The sequence below is a fragment of the Zootermopsis nevadensis genome, unplaced genomic scaffold (assembly GCF_977971745.1).
Source record: "Zootermopsis nevadensis isolate Lab colony 2312 unplaced genomic scaffold, Znev_1.0 Znev_ptg000013l, whole genome shotgun sequence".
Lineage (NCBI taxonomy): Eukaryota > Metazoa > Arthropoda > Insecta > Blattodea > Termopsidae > Zootermopsis > Zootermopsis nevadensis.
In genome coordinates, this window is record NW_028259145.1 from 16,360,226 (window position 1) to 16,387,128 (window position 26,903).

The window sequence follows — 26,903 nt, forward strand, 5'->3', positions numbered from 1 at the left end:
ACTAGTCCATTAGTAGTGTGACGAGAATAAATACTTCCCGTAAACACGTGACTCTGGTCCTCTTGTTATTGACTTAATTAATTATTAGTGACATCAATGCAAACACCTTAAGTCTCATAACACATGTGAACTTACCTCAGACAGTCAACACCTCCAGCGCTTGTTTCGTTTCTGAAACATATCAATCCGTTCTGACTTTTTTGAAAGTTAATTTGCGTGTACGAAGGTATATTTCATATAATCACTGTTATGCGGAATAAAGGACGCACTCAAACTAGTCAACAACACAACACTCCTAGGCCAGATAATAAATACATAAATTATTAGATTTCAGCACAACAATCACGAAGTGTTCACAAGTGTTTTATCACGCGAAAATGCAGTCCTCTCTATACTAGAAAATCCCTATAACGGTTCTTGTATGTTTACAAATAAATAGCCAGCATTTATTAGTCTTTGGATTTATTTGAACTGTTGTGAAGGTATTATAATATTTCACAACAAATGTTGCAGTTTATCTCGTTCTATTTCACTAATAAATTGTTTACACTCATGTCTTACTGGATTAAATAAAATTTTCATTCAATCACTTCCATCCACAGTTTAAGAAAACAGCACTTCTCAAAAACACAAAAACTTATTTCACGGTCCCACAAATTCAGTCCTCAAATGTGTTGATATTTTAAAGCTTAAATATTTTCATTTTGAAAACTGAACCTCGTGTCCATCCGCCTATAGACACAATTTGACTAACGTGAGCCACCACCACCTGGAAGTACCCGCGCAAGCAACAAGGAAGGCCAGCTGCTACCGCCACAAACACTGGTTCAGTAGACTATGCCAATAACCCTTACGACACAGGTACTAGTGCACTACTAAAACTATATTCCACAACAACAGTTCCACTCACAGAGTCAATCCTCCCAAGGCACTATATTTCTTGTCTTTTCTCTATAACCCCTTCTCATCTCTTTTCCTCCCCCTTCTCCATCATCTTGAAACAGCTGACCCACCCACCATCACCACCCAATCAAGACCCAAAGACCTACATTTTCCTGTCCGGCTAGCAGGTAGTAGGGAGCCAGCCGTTCTTAATACCTGGTCTGCCTTGTGCTGCCTTGCCTTGGGAAGGCTGACTTGCCTTCCCCTCTAGTACCACTACCAGCACTGCAGCAGCGGCCTCTGTACCGTGTCGCCACAATTGGCCAATCTGTTTCTCCCACTACCCGATTCATGGTTGTCATTGTTGTACCATTAATGACAAAGGTACAGTTGGTCTGATTCACCCAACAAATCGTGTTACGTTGCGAAGGTTACGACGTCTTTGTTGTTGAAACGTACTAGGATCCACGGCATGCATTCTGACTGACACATTCTTGGCTGAAATCAAGACGCCTAAACAAAAACATAAGTTACGTAACGCGGAATAACAGGATTAATGCGACTGATGAACGGACAAGAACGTCGTAGCCAATGCTAAGGCACCACTGAAACAGCCACGGCAGGAACTGCCGTAAATAACTCATTCTTCAGCCATGACCGGCGGCCTCAGAGCCGAAGATAGAACTTGGGAATTTCCCGAATACGAAGTGGGAGTGTTAATCACTGGACCGTCACGATCAACACTTCATTTCTGTACGTCTTCTTCGCGTGTATTTCACACTAAGAAAGCTGTGCCTGCAAGGTAATCAGCATGTTACGAAGGAGTATGGTGGCGTGGCGGTGAACTTCCACTCATTATAGGTCTCTGCACCAGTTGTGAGAGAGAGAGACTTCGCGCTTCGGTCGCTTAATCTCCCAAAATACCTCGTATACCCATCGGCTGAGTGTGGTACAGTCCAACCACGACGTCGAGAACTCGCTGAGATTCATTTGCATGCCCCCTGTGAGCGCGGTGCTCAGATAACTTTACCTTGAGGCATACATCCGGAAACGAGCTGAACTGACGTCGGCTATCAGCAATGGATTTTTACGGAGGTGATCCAAGAACCCCTCACATGTTTTAATTCATGATGCTACTGAAACTCGGTTCCCAGCGCCACGTCATCATCTTCTCCCACAGCTGATACGGTATCAACAGCATGTAATTAACATAGATCTTCAGGAACTGCTAGATGGGAGGATACACATTAACATAAATTTCGGTTTACTACAGGATATCTCCTCGTGGTCTATTTCATATTTGAATGGGTTGGATGTTTCGGTGGAAGGAATGAACACAGAATGTGATTTACAATCCTTAAAATTGCCTCAAACATATTCAATATGCAAAATACACTACACGTCACAAGTAATCTATCGTATAATTTTATTCACAAACTAAACGTTCCAATCAATTTCACGGGAGAGTGTTTTTCTTTACAAAAAATATGAAGGGATTGATTATTAGGATTTAACGCATGAACGCCACACCCAAATGAGGGCACTAAACAGGGGCAAGACATCAAATCTTGCTCTCAGTATGAATCGACAGACACTTCCAGTCGTCACTTCGTTTTATTTGTTCTTCGTACAAAGTGAACTGAACGCATTATGAGGAGCTGGAATGCTTAGCTAAAAAACCATAGCAGGAACAAGCTGAAATCACTTCTTTTGTTGTGGCTTTATAACAAAGTTTAGTAACGAACACACACGAATCTTGCTATAAATCATTGTGTTATTGCTCTTATAATCTTTTGTGTTTCCTTTCATACACTCAAGCAAGGCGCGTTCTTTGAAGCTGGTGACTGCCCAGTCACTCATTGAATGTCCACAGGAATATTTTTACTAATCATACTCAATTTATGAATAGATTTCTCTGATTAAAAAGGAGCCACAGTTTAGCTTTAGCCTGTTTCGACTGTAATATTAACAACACAAGACCTGTAAAGTCGAAAAACTTACAGTAAGAAAGCAGGTTTCATTACGTTCATCACGAAATTTTGTCGGAACACAAAAGCAGATACGGAGGGCGGAATTGAATCTGTGTAACTCATCATCATGAGTTAGTAGCTGTCAAGGAAAACTAAATTTAATATTATAATTCTATTCAGATTTCAAGTGGTTCGTTCTAGAAGTTCTGTATAAAGGATTTAAGGAACAGACATTGCAGCTAAGCCACATTAAAGAATTCTTAAGCTTCCACGTAACCAACTCAGGCAATTCTAACTGAATGTGAAGGATTCATTCCTACTTATAAACTGAGGTCAGAAGCTTAATTTAAAGCACAGTGGCCGCTATATGAAAGACTCTTTATTTGTGGATTTCATATAACTAGAAGAAACAGCAATTATTTCTCTACATAGCATGGTTCAACTGAAACTGAACTTTATAATGGAGACGCTTTGAGTTTTCTTTGAAGTACGGACTGAATTCTTATAAATTGGTCTATTCAGTAGAATGTTACTTTTCCCTCATAATTTTCAACTTTCTTATATTTTTTCTATTCTATCCTAACTCTCTTTCTGTCTTCGTCGCGCTTAAAATGTGAAATTTAATTAAGAGCGTATTAAATTCATTTAATTCATCCATACATCCATAATATAAAACCTTTTTGCTCCTAGATGTCCTTTCGTTCTGCCTTCTTGCGTTCTCGGTAGTTAGCCTCCTAGAATATAAGCGGTATAATGCAAGAAAGGATTAGTTCCCGTTTTCCATTTTTTCGGTATTTTAGTAAATAACTGAGTTATCCTATGGCCCCGACTTACGGGGCACCTGCATATAAATATAACAACTCATGTTAACGGAGTTATTCTTGTACACCTAGCCACTAGCGAGTACAATACGTCGAATGAAACTGCCACTCAATAGGAGAGGGTCGCTTGTTCCTGCCCAAGAATTTATGTCGGTTTGTTGTATCTGATAACAGTGGCTTCGCTCAGACTCACTGATGGAATTTACGTAAAAATTTCCAAATTCCAGACCCCTCATCCTGCCAATCGTCTGCGTAGTGTACTCGTTCTTCTTAATGCTTTGTAAATACGTCCACTGTGCATGTAAGAACACCAAAGTCATTTGTTGCTTGTAGTTACTGGCTGCTAGGAGCCAAAAGTTATGTATACATTCAGATGACTCCGTTTTGTGGTAGAATATTTTGTTGACCTTTAGTAGACACTGCATGCTTCATTGCGAAGGCGAAACATCTACTTCCGAAATGTTATAAAATCAACCTGCCATTTTATGGTTTCGTCTCGTCAAAAATGAAAATATTTTCACACATCACTGCAAGAAACATCGTGTAGTATGGTAGCAATTTACTAACTATTTAGAAATCATTGCTGCACATATCAATTGTTACCATACTACACGTCTAGAACCCAGAAGACAGCCATCATTTTACTCACCGCTTTGAGAACCTCAAATCAGAGTTTATACTTTCATATCGTGAATGGAAATATTACGTCATAGAGGGTAAGACTCAGGTATGTTTCGTTTATGTCTCTAAACTGCAGCAAAAATGACAGAGTACATGTAAACTTTGGCTATATGAAGAAGTAATCGCTCAACTAATGTTAGTCATGGTAATGCCACCATTAATGTACGGGTATGTGAGATAAACACTGAGCTCATTAAAGGATGGTGTGGGACTGTAACGCGAGCAGAACCTATGAATATCCGATGTACCCAACAAACCTCGAAATGCAATATTCTGGGCTAGAGCCCGCTTAGCTTATAAATGTTTTCCTACATCTGAGCTGCTTGGACGCTCTTCCCAGCAACGCATGCATGAAATCTTCGTCGTGTCTGATCTGTTGTTTCTATGTCCATCCGTCCGCAGTTTAGAATGAAAATGCATACTTATAGAACAGTGCGTACGTTTTTATTTGCCCAAGAGTTTCTGAATCAGTTGAATCTGTCAATCAGGTGGGAATCCTCAAGGGATAAGAAAAACGTAAGTCAATGACGTAAACTGGATAAAAAGATTGAAATGGATGTTAAAGAAACAGAACCTGAGGTTAGGGTTTGGACTGATTTTATAAACACGGTAAATAACGTACATACGTGTTTTAATAGCAAGTCATTAATTTTTAAGATCATATTTTCGAAGATGTCAGTACATCAGGATGCCAGTCACAGGGGTTAGCAGGTACTGCAGTGCCCCTAATATTAGTGGATATTTGCTACAGAAATATGTTTCCAGCCGAACAGTCCATCATTACAAGAAATCGTGACCGAGAAATAATTCATGTTGCTGCGATGGCTGATGGGAATTATAATATCTATCAGATTTGAATGCTGAATGACAAGGATTTGCATAGAGGTCATGACTTTTGGTCATGTGTGCGGTTTTATGACCGTATCGTGGCATTACACTTCACGTGGCATGCTATCCGCTGTCAGCCCACATTTAAAGAAAGATTAATTTTTGCAAGTAATATTCTGCGACATTATTATTAAATTCTGCTTTAGCCTAATAGTTATATAATTCAGGACAGTCAATTATTATGCATCACATTATCAAAACTTGTTACTGACAGACGCCGACAAACATTCCCAGTTTACAAATTTCACTACTTGCCACTACTTGTCTACCTAATTTTAGGTTTGCTTTTAGATAAAAAAGTTGCTTCAGCTGACTATAAAGTTCACCACCCTCTTACAAGTACACAGGTATACTACAAGTCTATAGCTATTTTAATATAAGGAGTAAGATTTTTTTGTTCAACATCGGAGCGTAAATGTTGTAGCGTTTGTTAGAATTTATTAATTCGTCAAGGAAGTAAAATAGAAAGATAAGCATTCGATAATATATGTGTACGTCACATATTAATTAAAACACATTTTGACTTGGTCATTAAATTAACACTTTCGTTTCTTCACACATGTAGGGGCAAGACCTCTAAGCCACGTCAAAATCATGGCAGGGTGTAATAAAGGGCCCAGTATTCATAAACGCTGTCCACTTCCTTTCTTGTTCACTAGAATTAAACAGTCCCTTGGGTTAATTAACATAACGAGCGTTAAACTTAAAGAATGTGCCCTTAGGTCCTTTAGAAATTTTGCAGTTTCACTGTGGGTCATAACGCACTTTGCGGCTGCAATTAATGAAGTGTCATAATTGTACAGCGTTAATGGATTTAACTTAAGTTGATTAATAGTAACTTATGTAGCTTAAAATCAATTTGGCATGCGGGAATGAAAGGCAGTCTATGATTCTGATTACTAATTGTCCAAGCACGATATACAGGAGCAGCTGTTTTCTTTTGTAGCAGGCGGGGCACACTTCACATCCTCGACAGCTACAGTCGAACACCGCAGACTGGCTGAGGGCTACCTCGGACAGAGTCAGGAAAGTTCTCGTGTGTTTACGAATACAGGCCTGGACGTTTCCAGATGCACAGTGTAAAAGCACTGCTAAATATACAATTATCAATAAAGCTTAATGCACTGAGACGAGCTCTTGGAAAAATATTCCAGGAAAACAATAGATGTCTGTGTAGAATTCTCTGCTTTATGCTGCAAACTAATGTGATGATTTGTTTTTCGTGACGTTCCTAAAAACGTACATAATTCTTGATGGAATGTTACATTATTTTTAAACTACGCGCCACGAGAATAGGCTTTTTCAATTTCACGGGCCCAAAAACACGATCTTTTGCATTCTGATTAACATTTCCGGGAGGCACGGTGATCATTAAGTGTGAAAAGATTTTAACATCAACAGGTCGCTTTTCTGTGGGACGAAAGAAAGCTTACGTAAAGTATTCTTGAGAATTTACTGTGAGGCTAACTCCTGTCTGCGATCAGGCCTACTTTTGTAACAACTTAATTATAAGTGAGCTCATGACAAAACAACTGTCAGCTTTCGTAAAGAAGGAGAAGGCTTCTTGAAAAATAAAGGATAGACGAGTAAGTAAGTTTTATATGAACGTAGTAATCGTATTAATACGTTTACATATGTGATAAGATATATTTCTTGGAATCAGGACTAGCTGGGCAGTACTCGAACAAACCCTGCCATTGGAGCTATTTATAAAAGCGGTGATAAAGCTAACAGTAGTAACTATTGAGAAATTTCACTCTTATCTACTTCGTACAAAATTGTATCCACCACCCCTCACACAAGTTCCGTGCATTCGAACCAACATCATGGATTTCCACGGAACAGATCTACTACTAATCTTAGGATACTGGTAAAAAAGTAGTAGCATTACAATGAGCAGAGCATAAAATATTTACAGACAAAAACAAGATACATGCTGTAGTTGAATTAGACATCCTAACTGAATTTGGTATACTCCAAAAACTAGAAAGTTTGATTAATAATTTAAATGTTTGAAGAAAACTGTAGCATTATAAACACCGATATGCTTATGATATCCGTATTCTACTCATAAATATGTGTAGATATAAGATACTTCGTCTCACATGCTTTTCAACTTCGTCTTAACATAAGGCATTAGGAACAAACAAAGAATAAACAAGCAAACCAATAGGAAACGGAATTAAATGGGGAGCATTTCATCTGCTCCAGTGATAATCAATTTATTAGACGAGAAGAAAAACACTGCAAAGGAAAACAAACATAAGTTATTTTCAGCTCTAGCAAGAATTCTAGGCTATAAATACACATGTTTCAACGTCTTGACGTCAGAATGCAGGAAAAGTCATAACATGAATACAATTTATACCCTTCAAAAGCGAGTCAAGGTTCAAATATTTGGTAATTATAGTAATAAATTAAATTATCTTCACTAAAAATTAAGTGCAGAGTGATTTCGGAGAGTTAATACTACTAAGCTCAAAATTAGTTACGTCACAGTTGAGATGCATGAGAAGTGATAGAAATCTACGAATTATAGTTGAACATTTATATTGTACTCTACCTGAAGAAAATTCCTAAATAACTTATACCAGATTCACAGATTCATCTACATGAAGCAGATTCCTCCTTGGCAAACTAGCAACAGCTAAACTTGTCAAAATATTCCTCGCTTCTTATAAAATCCCAAGGTTCATAACTGCCTTTACAAGAGGTGGCACCGATCCCCATCCTAATCCAGACTTCTAGTTCACATTCTCATGACCCACATCATTAGGACAAAATTTTTAGTATTATTCTCCAGTTTATGCTTATGTCTACGAAAAGAACATTTATCTTCAGGTTTTCTGATTAAAATTCTGTAAGCATTTCTCATGTTCTATTTGCTTCGCCCATCTTATCCACCTGGACTTCTTCCCCTGTTAATAAATGATGCAGAATACAAAACACAAAGCTTCTCATTACGTATTTTTCTCCACCTCTCCGTTACTTCATCTCTGCGTAGGCATTCTGGGGACCGAGATTTGAACTAAAAACACCCCAAATTTAAGGGAATGCTAACTCGACCGCGACATTTGGCTGTAACATTAATTTAGCTCCTCTTATATAAATATATATAAATTTAAAATTTGGGCTAATCGATTACTCCTCTTTCAGAAATAACCACCGACTATGGGAAAACGAGATTTGAAATTTACACTGCGGTGAAAATGTCGGTTGCGGTCTTTTGGGTTTATGTGGTTGACAAAATGTTTGAGGGAAGTGTCGTCTCCATCTTCAAGGCATAAGTGTGGAGTCACAGTTATCCGAAACGTTCGTAACCACCTACAAGAATACTGGGCAGGCGACCACAATCCACAAAAATGAGAAAGTTCTACTTTTAACAGACACGTGAAGAAAAGTTCTAACTGAAACTTTGTAAATCCCTGAGCAAGGTTCCAGGATTTATTTATATAGGCCACGAGAACAAAGACTACATCCACCAGAGGTCTCTGGTTTCGATAGTCATCAGCCGCAGAGCAGCAAGTAAGTCCAGGTTCGCTAAACCCGTACCGGTTTAGCATTCAGTCAGCTTGGCTGTACTCCAGCTCATCCTGCCCTTTAGTTAGCACACAAAGCTTGGAACTTAAAGATCGGTCACGTCCTACAAGGGCTCACACGGTCAGCAGTTGAGTTATTTTACCGTCCGAAGTAAGTGGAATTCTTCACCTGTGTATACTTCAGTCTATAAGTAGAGACTACAAGATGTAGCGAACATCTTCGGAGAATCAGTGTATATAAGATTCTCCGTCCGAATCGTATGACGTCATTCTTGTGTTAAGCTGCAACTATACGACAATGTGTTATGTGAGTGTGCACTCTGGCGTCTTAGTCTTGTACTCAAGATTCGTGTTATTTGTTGATTTCTGCAACCGAGCGTAATTATGGTTTAAAATGCAGACAACTAAGCTTTATATAAGTTGGTTTCTTCATTGTGGCTGTGTCTTGAATTGAAGAAAACCTATGTGATACGTTAGCTCTCGCATTTGGATATTATTTCTTTCATTTACGTATGTTCAAACATATAAATACGTTTCATAAATATTCTACATGACTTACTAGAGACTCGTGTGTTTGCTAAAATTGTCGGTTATATTACGTTAACTCCTTATAGCCAAAGCTCATCAAAATAATGTTAAAGAATTCAACTCGTTCTTCAAAGAAAATATAATCCTCCATTATAAAGATTTGTTGATTAATGCTGTTAAGGAAATAACATTTGCTTACACTGACAATCATATGAAACCCATAAATATAAAATGCATATTTATTTATTGATAATAAGGAGGTATATATATTTGCCACTAGTATTTAAAGGGTTAATTTGAAAAAGAAATGATCTGTTGATAGATTATTACTACCGTGGATTAGGACATCATCCCCTGAGTGGAAATGAACGAACATTTTTGTCAGACTGGATTAAAACATTCCCGGTAAACGAGCGGCCTGCATTTCAGGGTTTTCGTACTTAATTGCTACGAAGTATGTGGGTGACAAACAGCGAAAGAAAGTGAAAATTAATTACTGGAAAGAAAATACGCAACTAATCTTCCACGTGTTTATTTGTATGCGAGTTATCTCGGTGTTAGAGAATTTTCTCAGATGGGTATAGCAGTTATATACTCGTACTGTAGATTCTAAACATATAAAGTCAAACACTTCAGTTCTTCTAAGTGCGACCACTGGCTGTCTGTATTCATGTACAACACAAAACACGCAATATATAATTAAATTTGAACTATTAGAAAAATTGTTTCCAGTCCTGGAATTTTCTTTCTTGCGCGTACTGAATGAACTCGATGTGTAAATTTTGGAATTCCAATGATTTAAATCGAAGAATTTCCATTAAATAAATTTCTATAGGCTACACCAAAGGTAAGCCAGTTTTAATCTCTGTTTAATTTAATGCTAGAATTCGTACTACGGAACACATTAAAACGTTTCTGAAAGGTGACAGATTTTTGCTGGTGTAGATCTAGTCCGTGTTTAACATTTACAGATATATGTTGCCTAATGAACTATAATTACGGAAGGAATGATCGCCTACTTGGAGATTAGAACGGGAACTGGCTTTACGTTTTGTAATAAAGCGACATTTTCATGATTTACATAACACTGGAGTATTTCGAGACGCCCACACACTATTATCGCGAGTCTGAAATTCTGATCATGGGAATAAACATTTATCCTCGTTTGTCTGTATTGTCCTGCGTATATTCAAACTTTACGATGAACTGGCTTCTAGTCTAAGGAGTCCTGTCGTCCATCTTTAATAGCATTAAAAACCTACGTGATTCAGAGAGAGGAAGTGTTCGAATGAGCTGTAACAGCTGTCAAGTTTCCTCTCGTGTGTAAGAATAATGGGCAAATTCACTTTTATGTGGCATTAGAAAGGTTTGTTTCGACTACGCACGTAGTTTTGGTAGGCTACATTCAATCAACAGCGTCATTCAGTAGCATATTAATCACAATTATTTGTCTTAAATTATGTTTCTATACACCGATTTGTTGATTAATAATCAACAATTAAAAATTTAAATAGAGTGTAAACCGTTAGAAATTTAATGATTATATCTGTAGATTGTAGAAACTGAGGACATGAGATGAATATATAGAACCAGTCGAGAATCAGATAAAAAGACGGGCTTTGTAATATTCCTGATGCTGGGATTTGTCTGACTACAGAGTTAGAAAAATAATTATTGTTACAATTTAGTTTTTAAAAGAAACACAACAGCTGAATTAATATTAATGATTAATGATCAGTAATTGAATCTTAGAAGGGAATGTTAACAAAATATTTAAGAAACTGTACGCAGTCTCATTTAGCAATAGAAATGCTTGAGAATACAGAAGGTAAGATGAAATCAAAGTGGGGCATGAGCATGGAAAACATAAAGTTTCATTATTAAACCTGCATGATTTGCTAGTTTTCCATGGACGATGTTAGTGATAGAGAAAAATGTAAAATTGGCGATCGTTAAACTGCTGACGTAGACACGACATCAGCATCACTTAATAATGTCACGCGCTAATTGCTCTCCGAGAATCAGGACCTTTTTCTTGCAATATAGAACAAGAGCATGGCGATCATGTTCAGCGATCTCGTTTGTGGTGGAAAGTACTGAACCACTGGAGATGGACATGTGAAAGTTTATTCTAGACAGCTCAAACATAGTCTTACAACATCTATGTGAAATATAGTTTATATTTTATAGTTACAAATATGGAAACGCTTGCTTTATGTGTGACATATTTAATGCAATCGAGAAATTATGGATGTTGAGGAAACAAGTTGTTAGTAATAAAGTATAACGTCTGATAATCTCACCTAACCTAATTGTAGTTTTGAAGTATTTTAAGAAAAGCGGGCAATATAGTTATTTCTAGAACATTGTGATTAATAACGGCATTAATATAACTTAGAATTTCGTTTCCTTGCCCTTTTTACTCTGCGACAGCGTCCATTAGACTTTCTACTGCCAATGGCTCTTGTTTATATCAACCATACCGACTCTTTCGTACCAGTACGAGGCGGCTGATATCTGGCTACATATAAATTGGCTTCATACGGAAATAAGTTTATTGATGTATGAGTTGAAGTTTTTACAGCTGTAAGTTTGAAGATTTCTGTCTTCTAGGTTGTTGCGTTGTGTTTGATTTAATCGCCCAGATGACGGAGGCAGTATGACCTCTGAAACGTTGGTTAACATCGACCAGACTACACAGCGCAACAACCCAGAAGACATAAATCTTCATACTTATCGCCCTGAAGACGGAGGCAGTATGATCTCTGAAACGTTGGTAAACATCGACCAGACTATACAGCGCAACAACCCAGAAGCCAGAAATCTTCAAGTTTATGAATGCCTTGTTAATTCTTGTGCGATTCGCAAAAAGAATAAAAAGATAACATGGTGAACATGTCGCAAGAAGTCACTAAGTGCCATAACTTTACAGAAGAGAGTCTTTCCTGAAAATCTGATAGTCCCTCAGATTGTCATGGAATTCCCCGTCGTTTATGGAAGCCGAAGGTTAAGTAATGCGTTTACAACAGCCCACCGCCTGTTCGTATAAATGTATGTCTATAAAAACCGTTTTAATATTATTCTCCGATGTATCCTTGGGTCTTTCTAGTTGCGTCTTCTCTTTAAAAAATCGTGTATGTAATTCACATCACGATCATGTGTTACTCCGCTTATATGATACACGAAGATTCATACTCATAAAAAGTGTCATATTGCTTTTCAAATTGAACAATAACTCAAGTTGGACTATAGGCCTATAAAGAAGAAGAATTTAAAATATATACCGCTTTGGCATATGCACCCAGAAAGATACATTGCAGGTCCATGTATGTACACTCGTTTCCTCTCCCGTCTCGGCCATCGACTCTCAGTCTATAGATGCAAAATAAAAGTCTTACAACAGAAGTTAAATCTCTGGTATTTCGTAATTTAGGCCTGTAATACAAGTGGAATTTATCTTCAATGGTTCTTTATCAAAGAACATTTATCCAATCAGCCAAAAGGAAAGTGGGAAAACAGTAAATCCGCTTTCCAAATATGGGTGGCATTTTCTAGTATAAGGAGACTTCAAAGAGACGTATACTCTGTGGGATACTGGTATAATGTTAGCACATTACCGTTGCCATCAGATAAGATTCCTAAGGAGCGGATTAATTATAAGTCCCCTGCAGTGGCTGCTTTGTTGTCAGAAGCGGTCAGCTTTATCTGTTTTTCCCTGGATCCCACCTACCGTCCATTCGATTACTGATGGCCTGCGATCAACAAACCGCTTAAAATATTTGTTGCTACTACAATATATACACTACACCACACTACATTTACATTAATGGCCCCGTCCCACTTACAATAATTAATTACCACTGTGAAAAATTTTCTAATTTAAACTTCATTAATGATAGACTGACACATGCACCCTGATTTTGCGTACAATAACGTATATTTAAAAGGGCCATTCTACACAGTTCAAAAAAATGTTTAAATGTGCTAAACGTGTATCAGAACTAACTGAATTCTGACGATACACGTTCTCTTCCGGGTTGTAGCATAGTGTAGTCTGCAGTCTGCATGAATCGCCCTGATGATAGTGACAGCAAGCACCCATCAAACGTCGGTAAACTTCTACCAGACCTAACGACGCAACAACCCAGAAGACAGCCATCTTCATTTTGAATTTTTATTTAAGCTGCATTTAATTTAATCTTTAATGTACTAAATGTTCTGATTTGTAGCTTAGATGCGTCATGTTTGTGTTGAACTAAGTATGTATTTATTATTCCAGTCTATACACAAACTTAATTTAATTTAAAAATTTAAAATGTTGTTGTTAAAATTATAGCGCTTTTCATCGTATTACGATGTTACATTTATTCGGCGCTTATTGTTAACGACATGTTTCGATGTTATTATTGCATCATCTTCAGGTTTTATCGTTATTTATATCTTTAAAACTATTATATATTTTAATGCAACCATTTATTGATTTTTTGATTTGTTTTGTAGATTTTCTTTTGTAGGTTTTTCAGTCTTCGTAATGTTCTGCATGTCTATGGTCAGATGTTCATTTTCAAATTTGTGATGTGTGGTGTGTCCTACATCTGCTATCGGGTGATGACAATCACTGACTCACTGAAAATGAATATCTGACCATAGACATGCAGAACATTACGAAGACTGAAAAACCTACAAAAGAAAATCTACAAAACAAATCAAGAAATCAATAAATGTTTGCATTAAAATATATAATCGTTTTAAAGATATAAATAACGATAAAACCTGAAGATGATGCAATAATAGCATCGAAACATGTCGTTAACAATAATCGCCGAATAAATGTAACAACGTAATACGATGAAAAGCGCTATAATTTTAACAACAACATTTTAAATTTTTAAATTAAATTAAGTTTGTGTATAGACTGGAATAATAAATACATAAATGTTCTGAATACTGACAATGGAGTGTGGAAACTTCCCAATTGATAAATATTTCTCTCTAAATAATAATTTCAATTTAGTTAGACTCTTAGCGACTTCTGAGCATTCCAATTGTAAAGTAACCGTGTTATTTGTGCTTCGTTGTGGCATGTTTTATTTTGTTTCTCGAAAACTCTAATTATAATGAGATTTCTCCTGGAGGCTTGATGTAGCTGTATTTATCGCTCACTACAGAAACGCCGATCCCTTGTAACTGATCTCCGCTCTCCCTCCATACGATGAAAAGTACCGAAACATGATGCCGACCGATTCCTTCGTCTACTCCCGATGGAAGAATGATCAGAGCCCTTGTTTTTTCTCTACCATAAGTCTTCAAACCCTGTCGCTTAAGCACGATTTCAACTTTGCCTTTTACCATATTCTCGACGGTTTGGTTAATACAGCTACTTTGAAGAACAAGTGTTCAGTATTTATGATGTTCAACTTGGATTTATGCGTCAAAGATATATATTGGCTTTAGTTTAAAAACTGTGAGCCTACAGTTGATTAAATAATACTTTTCAGTAAAATTTGTGGAGCCAACTAGTATTACAGTCATGTTACTTCCAGTCATTTCTTACGTGGAGAGAACTAGTTTTTACTGCCTGGCACACAGAGTGGGCTGTAATAATTTCCGAATTACGTATTCTAACCAGAGGGGTAGAGCGGTTGAAAGTTTCCTTGGGCCACTAATGGCCGGAAACAGCCAACGAACTTGATGGCAATCCAAAGGCAAACTACTCGGCAGCTATTTTTTGTTTCGCACTTGTATTCCTATTCTGGGCAGATAAAAAAATAATACTCTGGATATCCATTGACGCGTGCAGCGATCCTGAGAGGCTGCAGTTAAGTACGTATGCTTATCGTGTGAGTTCTAACATGGTTATGCATGCCTGATTGTAAGTAGTGATGTGTGAGAATATTTCATGCAATGAAAAATATTATAAGAAATTATTCCGCAGGGCCCCTAAGAAGTAAAAAAAAATATCTGAAGTAGAGCAACATACATATGCATAACCCTATATTTCATACGATCGAAAAAACAGAACGAATTTCTTCTCCGAAACTCAGGCACCATACAAATAATTCAAGGTCAGCAAAGTTCTGCTCCTTCTGCCCGAGGATATCATGAAAGAAACAGGCTTTGTTTACGAGAAACATAAAACTTTCAAGTTTTTGACAGAGTTCCCAATGTTTATATATGCAAATTGGGCACTAAATTACTACGTGCAATGAAAGAATTTACAATAATATGACTAATTATCAATACTAATCTGCGTCAAGTACAACGAAAAATAAGAATCATTTCCTCTCGGAGGATGTAAGCAGGACAAAACAATTCTGGAACATCCCGATCCAGCTCGAGTCCTCGTAATATATTCCTTCAACAGGCCTACATATTTTAATATTATCCTACATCTTCTGCGTTGTAGAGTCCCTTCAGGTATTCCGAATGAAATGTTGTACGCATTTATCATTTTTCTATGAGTGTTACAGTTACCGCCCACTTAATTGTTTGATTTTATCGTCCCAATTACAGTTGGTGAAAAGTACAAATTACGATCACCATCACATACTTTTCTTCACCGTCTTTCACTCTCTCTCGCTCTTGGGTACACTATTCTTCTTTTTGCCCCATTCTCCAAATAGTTCAATCTGTGTCCTTCATTTAGGACGGGAGACCCACGTGACCAGCGCTCTGAAAAGGCTGCACACTCATGGCGTATCTGCAAGTATTCGATTCGAAGTTTTCATCTGTTCTTCTTGCTTACGCGATCGATTTATTTCCCGTAAGTACCTAAACACTGGTTTACATGCAAGTTTCGCATTCTTGCGGTGTAATATGGCCAACATAGCCATATTACTTTTAACCCTTTGACGTCATAGACAGAAGCGAGATACTCTTTATTTGTGGATGATGAAAGATAATCTTATTATTAGAAGGATTACCGGGCAATGTTAGTTTATCCTTGTAGTACAAGTGGAATAAAAGTGAGGAATTTAGGGCGGTACGTAGTAGCTTCAGACAGACACGACAGAATTTTTGTTTTATGATTAATGTTTCTTGAAAAATTAATCTGGAAACTTGAGTAATTTAATGGTCTATACCGCAAGGGAGTAGTTTTCATAAATTTAGACCAGGAGACTGCATGAGAAGCATGTAGAAGAAACTTGGATACAATCTCAGCTTTTGCTTGAATATTTTATGTCGAAGTTCGTCTGAATAACATTTTAAAAATCCAATTTTCACTGCAAACACAAATAAATTCCATTATAAAAACGGAATTGTTAATGCAGTTCAGGAAAATAATATCTGTTTTTTTTTCGAAAAACATATGTAACCCATAAATGTTCGTAAAATCTGCGGAGAAAACACAGAGTTACTGAATATTATGGGAGACGACACACAGTTACCACTGGGCTTTAAATGATTACATTCTGTAGGCTTTAGTATATCTCATTAAATTTTATTCATTCTTAATTGAATGCCTTGTGGGTACCGGCATACGGTATTTTATAAAATGTCGACACATTATTAAATATTCCGGTTCATCTACATATAAAGTGCATCAGATTCTTCTATTAGCAAACTGATACACGCAGGCCCTAACACCTGTCTTTACATTCAGGTGCCGCAAACTTCAAAATTTCTAAAAACTCAACGATAAAAATGAAGCCTCTTATGTTACCCTTCAAATAAGATTTAAAAGTCGGTCCCTCGGTGTATGAATTACGTGAACCGGTTACTCAGGGAAAATTATGCCGCCCCTTCAAGAGAACACAGATAACATTTATAGATCACAGCTTCTTCCCACAACCCTTAATATTAATCACTCCAGCTCGCCAACTAAATACCACCTTGATCACATAAATGTAATTTGTGAGACAATGAAGATGATTATTTTACAAGAACCTTACTACCTCCATCGTCAGGAATATACTAGAACGTCAGACAATTTCTAGAGCCCGAAATTACGGAAGACAGCCATCTTCAAGCTCGCAGAGACAATCTGACATCTAGCAAAATATTATCTTCGTGGCATAACTTCACTGGTTAATAGAATGCCATAAAAACCAAGTCAACCAACGAACTAACCAACCAACCCCAACACCAAAATAAACAACCAATCAACCAACCACATTCGATATTATAGTCGTTATTTGCATGTTATATTCTTGTTTCCAAATCGTAATGTGTTGTAGTCAGTTATGAATTAATTCTTCTTTGCTTCCAAGAGTCACGTATTCATTTGCATTAAAGAAACACATGGGCGTTGTGCAGGCAAGCATTATGGGAGGAGTGATGTGGCTTTTTATAAGACAGAATGGCACTGCCAACAGAAGGCGGATGCGAGTATCCGATGCTGATTGATGGTTCGTGATAGATTCGTCGGCTGTTACAAAGACATTTCCACTCTGCGGGAGAGTCAGTTCTGTCGTCTGTACGTGCTGATTCTTCTTGAGTGCATAACTGATTTATGTCTTACTAATAGCTGAGGCCTGGCACATCACATGCATCTGATCTACCACTGGAGCTAATTTGCTTAATCGATGCGATTGCGAGGAATCGATCCTGTCCGTCGGGACTATTCTATCTTCGTGTTGAAGTTGTTTTGAGCTACAGAGGGACGGTATTTTTACTAGGGTGGGATACCTGCCCTCCGCCACTAATATCTACAAATAAACCAAAATAAGATATGTAAACAAATTAAATAATGATTACTAATAGTAATTATGTTATAATGTATAGCAGTCGCCTTTCAAAATTATTTGCATCATAACTCCCATAACGTTAAATGGCAAAACAAAATGTGAGTTTAGTTCTATTCAAAACATGCTAATAACTATAAATAATTTTATACTTCAAGATTTATGTAGAAAATATTCAAGGCCATGACTGTACACTTAAGCTAACTAACTTTCTAACAATACATACGCAGAACCCAGACCATCAACAACCTCAATTTCAAGGCATAACATCAAAAACGATGCTGAGCCACTTCCATCCACCCGTCACCTTAAGATTATTCTTCTATTTACTTCTGAATTTCTAAATTGACATTTCCGATGACTATATACTATGTTCCCTGTCTATTCCTTCCTAGCCTCAAGCCTCATCCATCATAACACTCACAATTTCGCTGTTCTGACAACAGTAGTTCATGAGTTTAAGTTACTAAATTCCTCATTAAGGAATGTTCACTTGCTTCATCCTTCTTACGTCAAAATATTTTTCTCAGCACTCTGTTTTCAATAACATATAATCTACATAATTCCCTTTACGTGACGACGTTTAATAGCCATAAAAACTAACTAGTATAATGATCCTTTTGTACACTCTTATCTTCAGAATTCCGAAAATCAGACGGAATGACAGCAGGGAAATTTGTAGCAGCATTTGGCTGGATTTAAAGGAATAAACTCACTCCTCCTAAATAACCTCAACAACGGGGACTGGATGTTGAAAATAACTGAAAATTCCGATCGACAAACAAGCACCGGCTTCTATAGTTCTCTAGTCTCGTCAATGAATTAAAGGTGTTTCTGACTAGAATACAACCTGCGCGAGCCTAACGACGAAGTGAACACTAAACTAGACCTCTGCCTTCTTTCCCCTTTAGCCAATTATTCTCTTGATAAACTATAAAATTATTATGTCCACCTATTCTTTTAAACTTCCCCGTCGACTTATTTTATAAAATAATATTGTCCTTTCATTACAGTCATTATACTGGAGATAAGGAACGATAATTTGACAAAAACGAGAGAATAAAATAAGATGAGAGAAGTCGAAGAGATTTTGTGGTGAAGATTTTAATGGTACTGCCGCTAACTTTGACCACTAGACATGCAAGTTATACGACAAACTTATAACACTTAACAGTAGGTAACATTCAGTTTAGGTACGGAACACTGTACAGACATTGAGCACAAATGGATATTCTGACTAAGAAATATATGGTTTTAAGGTAAGAGAAGTTTGCTATTGCAAGACAGATACACCATGAAACAGCCCAGATGTAAAATCGTCCAGGGTTTTAGAAGGAGTGGATGGAGACATGTGCTATACTATCGGAAAGATGGTGAATGCAGAGTGTCGCCGTCTTGCCCACGTCACAAAAAAGATTTTATGAAACTACTGTACAAGTTCATTCTTACACTTTCATGCGTGTTCTAAACGGTTGTTTAAAATGCAGGTTTCGTGAGGTGAAAACAATAAATGATCCCTGATGGCGAATTCTGAAATGAACATGTACTAATGGGAATGTCACAGAATAAAGCATCTGTGACCATTTATTATTGCTGTTACTTTGGATTAAATCCATATCTCAGTATTCTAAAATAAAACCACGACGTTTCAGAGGCTGGCTCTGCCCCCGTTTTCAGATGAACGTAGCACACCATCGTTAAAATCCTTCAGATTTGTATGTGTCATCATTTTAGTAGAAATTTCTTGAAACATTGGTAAAGTTTGCAGTTCCATTTTACGTGACGAATAAACACAGGCGAATTAAAATTAAACCATTTGTATTTAACTGTTCTATACGAAATTTGCATAGAATGCAGAATTACGTACCCGAGGTTCCGGATACGCTGAATTTTTGCTAAGCTGAGCGCCGTTTTGTGCCAGCTGTTCAAATGTTTTGAATGTCTTTTTCTCGGTAATGGCACAGAGATCTTTGCGTAGGAAGAGGAGGACATTGAGTAGTGAGTATCAAGAATAAGTGTCTCTTTCCACGCGAAACGGAGAAGAAATGATAAAGAGACAGAATAATCTGTAGGAAATAACAAGAAGTGTATTTTCTACGGGGAACGAGACGAGTCTAAAAGTTGTAGTTCATGACGTGAAGTCAGCAGACGAGCGGCACGCGAGTGTCACTGTAGAGGTTTTTCATACGCGTCTCCCTTCTTCGCGATCATGCACAGAGAACTGGAGATCGGTAAATCAAAACACGCAGAGGCGCATGGTCATATGTGCTCATACACTTTGCCGGTTTTGTAAGTACGCGCATTAGCGAACAGGAAGCCTTACAGCGCGACAATAAACTGGACGGCTCAACAGTGAAACTCAATAAATGTTAACAGTTTATGACGGAGTTGTTGAAAGCAGAGAATGCCTTTATCACATTTGAAAGAAACGTCCTTTTCCCGACCTGCACAAGGCGACTAGAACCTCAAAACCATACTTGATGTGTTTAACTATTTAGACAGCGCCCAAGGCTCTAACCGTACAAAATTATTAATGGGATGTTGAGCTACGTCGGGACAATTACGGTCCAAGCCGCAGAGATTCTTGCTTCTCTTCCAGACGATCCCGGTTTGAGTCTTGAACGAGGCATCGCTACCCAGAAAATTTTAGTGATATTTTTCAGGCATTTCAAGCGAATATCATAATACTTCTTTGGAATATTCCACGACCGTCATCTTCTCGATAGCGTGCAATGAAACCTACATGACGAGGTCGCCCTATCCGATGCTGAATAAGGTCTGATGTTGGGAAAGAGTCCAACATGAAATACGTTTGAAACCGGTATCACAATTTGCCATTTTATCTCCCTATCATCTCCATCCGTCACGTATTTTCAGAACCGCAACCATCAAGTATTGGCTAGGAATCAACCGTGACCCATATTTTTAACCTATTTTCAATATTTAGTTCGTTATCAAAAGGCGTGGCACTTACTAATTGCAAATATATTCTAAGTGTTTGTTTACGGTAATGTTTTTCCCTGCGAAGACAGTTAAGCCCTAAATGTTAATTCATACATTAAGCAATAAAACCCTCCCCACATACATGAAACATTTCAAAGTCATAATGTAGGGCGTGCTTAGAACATTTTAGTTTATTTCACAAGTAAAATATTAACAAATACAAATTAATATAACTAACTGAATGGGGTAAAGTCATTCTTCAGAAGCTAACAGGACGCTCACCTAGTCCTGATATTCTCCACATTTTACGAAACCCGATTTGATTACCGTGTTCACAAGAATCCATCACCGGCCCCTATCCTAACTCATACGAATTCTCTGTAGTCACTTTGCTGTGCAGGATAATGATTTTATGAAGAAAGGATGTGAAAATTCAAGATCCCTTCTGGTCCATAGATGTACCTTTCTACTGTCGAGTTTCCTTTCTAGAGGTCAGGGGTGGAATCCTCACCCCAATCTGTCGAAAAATAATCTTCAGACAGCGATGGAGAATGACAGGAAGTGAAACTCGACACCGATTTGTGTCACGCAGACTCTTTGTCCCCGTGCGATGTGCTCCATTAGGCAGATATGATCCCTGACGAAATGCAAAACTGTTGTACACTTTTGGCAACATTATATAAAGCAAGTGTATCCTAGTCTTTATTCTTCTCTAAGTCACAATGAGATTGCAAGAATTTCGAAAGGTGAATGCGAGTTTGCTTAGCTAAAACAAATCTCCCAAACATACGCGTAATGTTTATTCTATTTTTATTTGAAACAGGATCTTAGGAACTCGCATGGTAAGACTCGAGGTTCTCGGGGTGGTGAGTCCGAAGATGGCTGTCTTCTGGTTTGTAGCGCCGCGTAATCTAGTAGAAGTTTACCAACCACACAGCAAGGACCTCTGAAATGTTGGTGAACTTTTACCAAACTACAAGGCGTTACAACCCAGATCACAGTCATATTTAAATTCAAATGATTTACATATTTTAATGTGGAATTTAAAATTAGTACGAAGCAAGACTTTTGGGTGTAATGGGCGTTCACGCGCTTAACACAATGTCGAATTTCTGAGTTTCTTCCTCACAGGCATATTTCATAATTTAAATAAGTTAGTTTACAATGTTCACACGTTCCCCGTTTCTTCAAACCAAAAACTACTAGGACTGTAATGACTTTCTTCATGTCATTCTATTCCACAGCCTTATGAATTTACATGCAACTACAGTGGTTACAGTCTATAAATTCTACATTCTGTAACTGGTGTCCCTTATATCTGTTGGTTTGTCCACCTTCTTTCTCTTTATTTTCGTTGGATGGGCAGGAGGAAGGTATTGCAGAGGAAAATTTTAATCTGTCCTTTGCGCAATATGTTTATTACATCTACATTTCTTCCGAACAATAACATTTAGGTTACTGGGTCTTATGCGTATTATGCATGACTACTGGGAAGGCATAAATCGAGGGTCATAAAGAGTTGCATCCTGTTGTTTTGTTAGTACACTACTAAATTATACACCGTTAACAAAAAAAAAGCATTTCATCACATTTGCCGAGATCAAGAATGAGTACGAACTATACGCCTCTCCCCCGAAGCGCCTACATGGCTTATAGCTAGATAGCTTTACTTTTTTAGGACAACTCTGTCAATCTTTACATCGCATACGGCAATACATATTTCGACGTTTCGCCAGCATCAAGAAGAATGATGCTATACCAAAGAGAAAAACTTGGCCAAGGACGGAGGAATTAGCAGGAGCGATGAAGAAATTTCACAATTTTAATCCTAACTAAATATTAGCAGGACAATTAAATGTGGAAGATAAGGTGGGTGACACGTGTAGTACGTATGGGAAAGTGAGAAATGTAACTAAATGTCAGTCGGAAAACTTGAAGGAAGAGAGAACTTGACAGACCGTGGCGCAAATAAGAGGATAATATTAAAAAGATTATTAAAAACAGCGTGAGAGGATGTGGACTATGTTAAACTGACTGCTGACAGTGTCCTGCGGAGGGCTCTTGGAAATTGATAATGATCATTTAAACTACAGAAAAGACACCGAATTCCCGGAATGGCTGAATGACAAGAAGTACTTTTTTTGCGTTTCTAAACCCCCGAAATATTTTTTTCAAATTTTTAGTGAGATTGCAAATGCGGAAAGTGAAATGTAATGACAAAACATTGAGTTTCATATGCTATGGTAGCTTATTTTTTGAACAACCAAACAAACTTGCCTATAATTAATTCGTTAAATACATGGTCCACATTTATGAGAATTCTTACACAAAACCATACAGGCGTAACTTAATACGGTCAGGTATTGTTGTTATTATGATTATCTTCATGTCATATAGCTTGTCCAAAAACAGATGCATCCCGCATGTCCCACATGCTTCGACAATCAGTAACTTCAATTTTTATTTTTGGATTTTGTATGATTCTAACTGTCCTGTATGACAAATTACTTGTTTCCTTTCGTCGAATTAAAGTTATAAGATGCATCATTCAATATCCAAAATAATATTTTCTGATTGAAATGAACATTGGCGTATTCAAATACTACAGATCTTCATCACCATTAGCCTCTCAGCTGACAGTCTGGACTCGCAATATTGCCAATCAATGAAAAGTGTCGACAGTGGTATTAACCGACATAAACAGAAAGCCAGTGGTGAAAGCAGTTTACTTTTCACTTTGTTTCCAACTATTTTGTTGTTGATTTACAAAACTTTACTGGTTTAAATACACGTATGTTATCTTCTTAAACATAATATAACTGACAGCTTCGAGGCAAACAAGCTGAATACTTTATATACACTACTTACAATTGCCTGCGTTTGTAATTAACTTGTCGTCTCACATGCCCCTATTCGATTATCATTAAAAACCTGTCCTATTTTTATACGAAAATGAGAAATTCTAAAAGATGTGGTATTTTAGCTCCAACAGATACGTTATTAATTAGTACAGTGTCATTAATCAAGCCATTAGCCGGATGACATTTATCATTGGAGATTGTTTATGCCGCACCGCGAGTACAAACACAGTAAAGACTTACTACCTAGCATGAATACAGACTGCTATGATAAAGAACGGCTGCACCGTGGGATGTTTCATTATGATGTTTCTGTCGAAAGTCAACCAAAATTTGTAAACAAAACAGAAAACGTGTATTGTGTAATTAAATTATCAAGTGATGCTGAAATAAAGAAATGCTGGACCGCTTACTGTAATCTGACAACGTTATGCATGAAGATTTCTGTCTTCTGGGTTGTTGCGCTGTGTAGTCTGGTCGATGTTTACTAACGTTTCAGAGGTCATACTGCCTCCATCATCAGGACGATGAAGATTTCTGTCTTCTGGGTTGTTGCGCTGTGTAGTCTGGTCGATTTTTACCAACGTTTCAGAGGTCATACTGCCTCCATCATCAGGGCGATGAGTATGAAGATTTCTGTCTTCTGGGTTGTTGCGCTGTGTAGTCTGGTAGATGTTTACCAACGTTTCAGAGGTCATACTGCCTCCATCATCAGGACGATGAAGATTTCTGTCTTCTGGGTTGTTGCGCTGTGTAGTCTGGTCGATGTGTACCAACGTTTCAGAGGTCATACTGCCCCCGTCATCAGGGCGATTCATCGCCATGATGATGGAGGCAGTATGACCTCTGAAACGTTGGTAAACATCGACCAGACTACACAGCGCAACAACCCAGAGGACACAAATCTTCATACTTACCGCCGTGAAAACCTCAAATCTTACAATGATATGCATCTTTGGAAAAACTTTTTGTACTATGGACTGTTAGGGTGGTGAAGTCTGGTCTCACAAAATAACAAAAAAATAATTCAATTCAATTCTTTAACACTAAATTTAACTGGGATCATTGCATCATCAATGGACAAGCAGGTACAACACAGAACTAACTTGATACGAAGTATCTCAGACCAAGTTTAAAAAGAACTTCGCTGTCAGTAAATTACAGTTATTATGAAAGAATAATGTTCTCCAAAACTTTGAACGAAGTACATAGGAATTTGGAAATAGGATAGCAACAATGATGTTCTCAGTGGTGATTTATTCTTGCATTATTTAACGACGCATATTCAAAGGGGAATTCATATAACGAGGAATATATTCATAATTGTGAATGATGAATATGAAGGGGATGAATATTTCAGCATTCCATCTCAGTACGCGTATGGTAAGAGAGTCGTCCAAGAAGACTGCCCATCTTTGGAACCACACAGGAACCGCTACATCCTGAATGCGGTGTATCAGTGATAATCACTGCAATTTTATGGTAATAACGACATGGTTATCCAATCACATTAAAGCAAATCAAACAAAACGTAAGTAATGTTCGTCCGATTTCCGGTAGGAGAGAAAACAAGACGGACTACATCGTGCTCATTTATTTCCATACGTACATATATGACGTAATAAAGCCCTGCTTAAAAGCAACTTATTTATTACGGTACGGGTCCACGCTCAATAACATCTCTATTCAAGGATCATAGATTACGGCCGTTTTCATGTCTTCGGTGTTCTCTGCTCGGCCTGTCTGCGGTCTACCCTGACGACGTCACAACCCAGATCACCACAACAGACAATTTTGCAACCATCTACTCTGCTTCTGACGGTATTAATAAAAATAATTACCACAAGTAGCAGGCGGAGCCAAAAACAGCTGAGAGCCGGACAAGGAGGGACGGAGACGAGGTAAAGGGGAGGAGAGAACAACAGAAACTGTAAGATGGAGGAGCCCACGCACTTCCGAGAAAGTTCCTTGCGTTCTTTTTTCGCTCTCTCCGATTAGCTCTACGGCTACTTGACATTACTGTTATGCAACATCTGATAAAACTGCTGTCCAAAAATTTTCCCCTTCTACCTACACTTGTCCAAATATAAAGAGCAAACTGGTGTCATTGGACCTGGTGCTAACGCATGTTCGCCGTTCGGCCGCTGTCATAATCTGCCAGTCACTCAACCTCCCATCTAGCAGATCTAGTTTTCCGCTGTTTGACTCCCCCTTCTTCCAGCAAATAATGTTTCTGATCTGTCTTTGTGTTATAGTCTGACAACCTATGACCTTTAGTATGTTTTCCGTCTGCATGGTATGAGTCAGATACTTCCGCATACTGTGTTTAAGACGGCTGTTAAGTATGGTACTAAATCTTAGCAGCAACTGGCAGATTCCTTACCGTTTATGTGCAAACAGATTCACTGCACTTTTCCAAGCTCCATCCAAAAACAAAAAAGAAGTATTTAGCCAACAACTTCATTTGGTAGAATTTTTTATACTGGCTTCAAATAATTATAGGCAGTCCTCGGTCTTAAGGGATACTCGCGTTCCTCGAGGGGATTAAATAAACGAGACGCTCTTTCCTGAAGGTGCAATGTTATATTGGGGGTTACGTTTTCGAGCGACAGGAAGTTGACCAAAAAATCTAAAAATCAACAACTTTGTTGTCTAAAAAGAAACATACAAGCAACGGAATAAATCACAAAGTTGTTAAAGCACAGCAAAATCTTCCACAAGATCACGCTAAAGCACAGCTGCGTCCTTTGCGTTTTAGTTAGCTCGTCTTCGATTTTGTTCGGAAGATTTCTGATGAGCGAGTTCGCGTTCAGACAACGGGCCAAGCGAGAATATTTCAACAAATTTCTGACTTGATTTATCTCAGTAGTGTTCAGTGATCACACTAAAACTCGTGTTGCTTATTAATCGCACATTATTTGTGGATATGTATAAAAATAAAAACCATTACATTACAGTAATATTCACGTAACAACATAAAATCATGATGCAACGTGACCCGCTAGTAACACATGCTCCAATACTTAATATGTTTACAGTGGTCTGCTGTTGAGTGGAACACGCGGAAAAGAAATATGCTCGTATATCCTAAATTTATGTGAGAAATACG

The 26,903-nt window shown here is 37.7% G+C and overlaps 1 protein-coding gene across 2 annotated transcripts in view; it reads right to left on the reverse strand.

The window, feature by feature from the left end:
- Positions 1-26,903, reverse strand: part of LOC110832887 (uncharacterized) — a 357,980-nt gene that overhangs the window by 228,474 nt on the left and 102,603 nt on the right. Inside the window, exon 1 of one of the 2 annotated variants that reach the window (XM_087348734.1) lies at positions 136-1,267. The exons of the other annotated variant lie outside the window; for it this stretch is intronic. The gene's annotated coding sequence lies outside the window, so the exon portion shown is untranslated. Of the gene's footprint in view, positions 1-135; positions 1,268-26,903 lie in introns of those variants that run through there. 2 annotated transcript variants of the gene reach the window in all.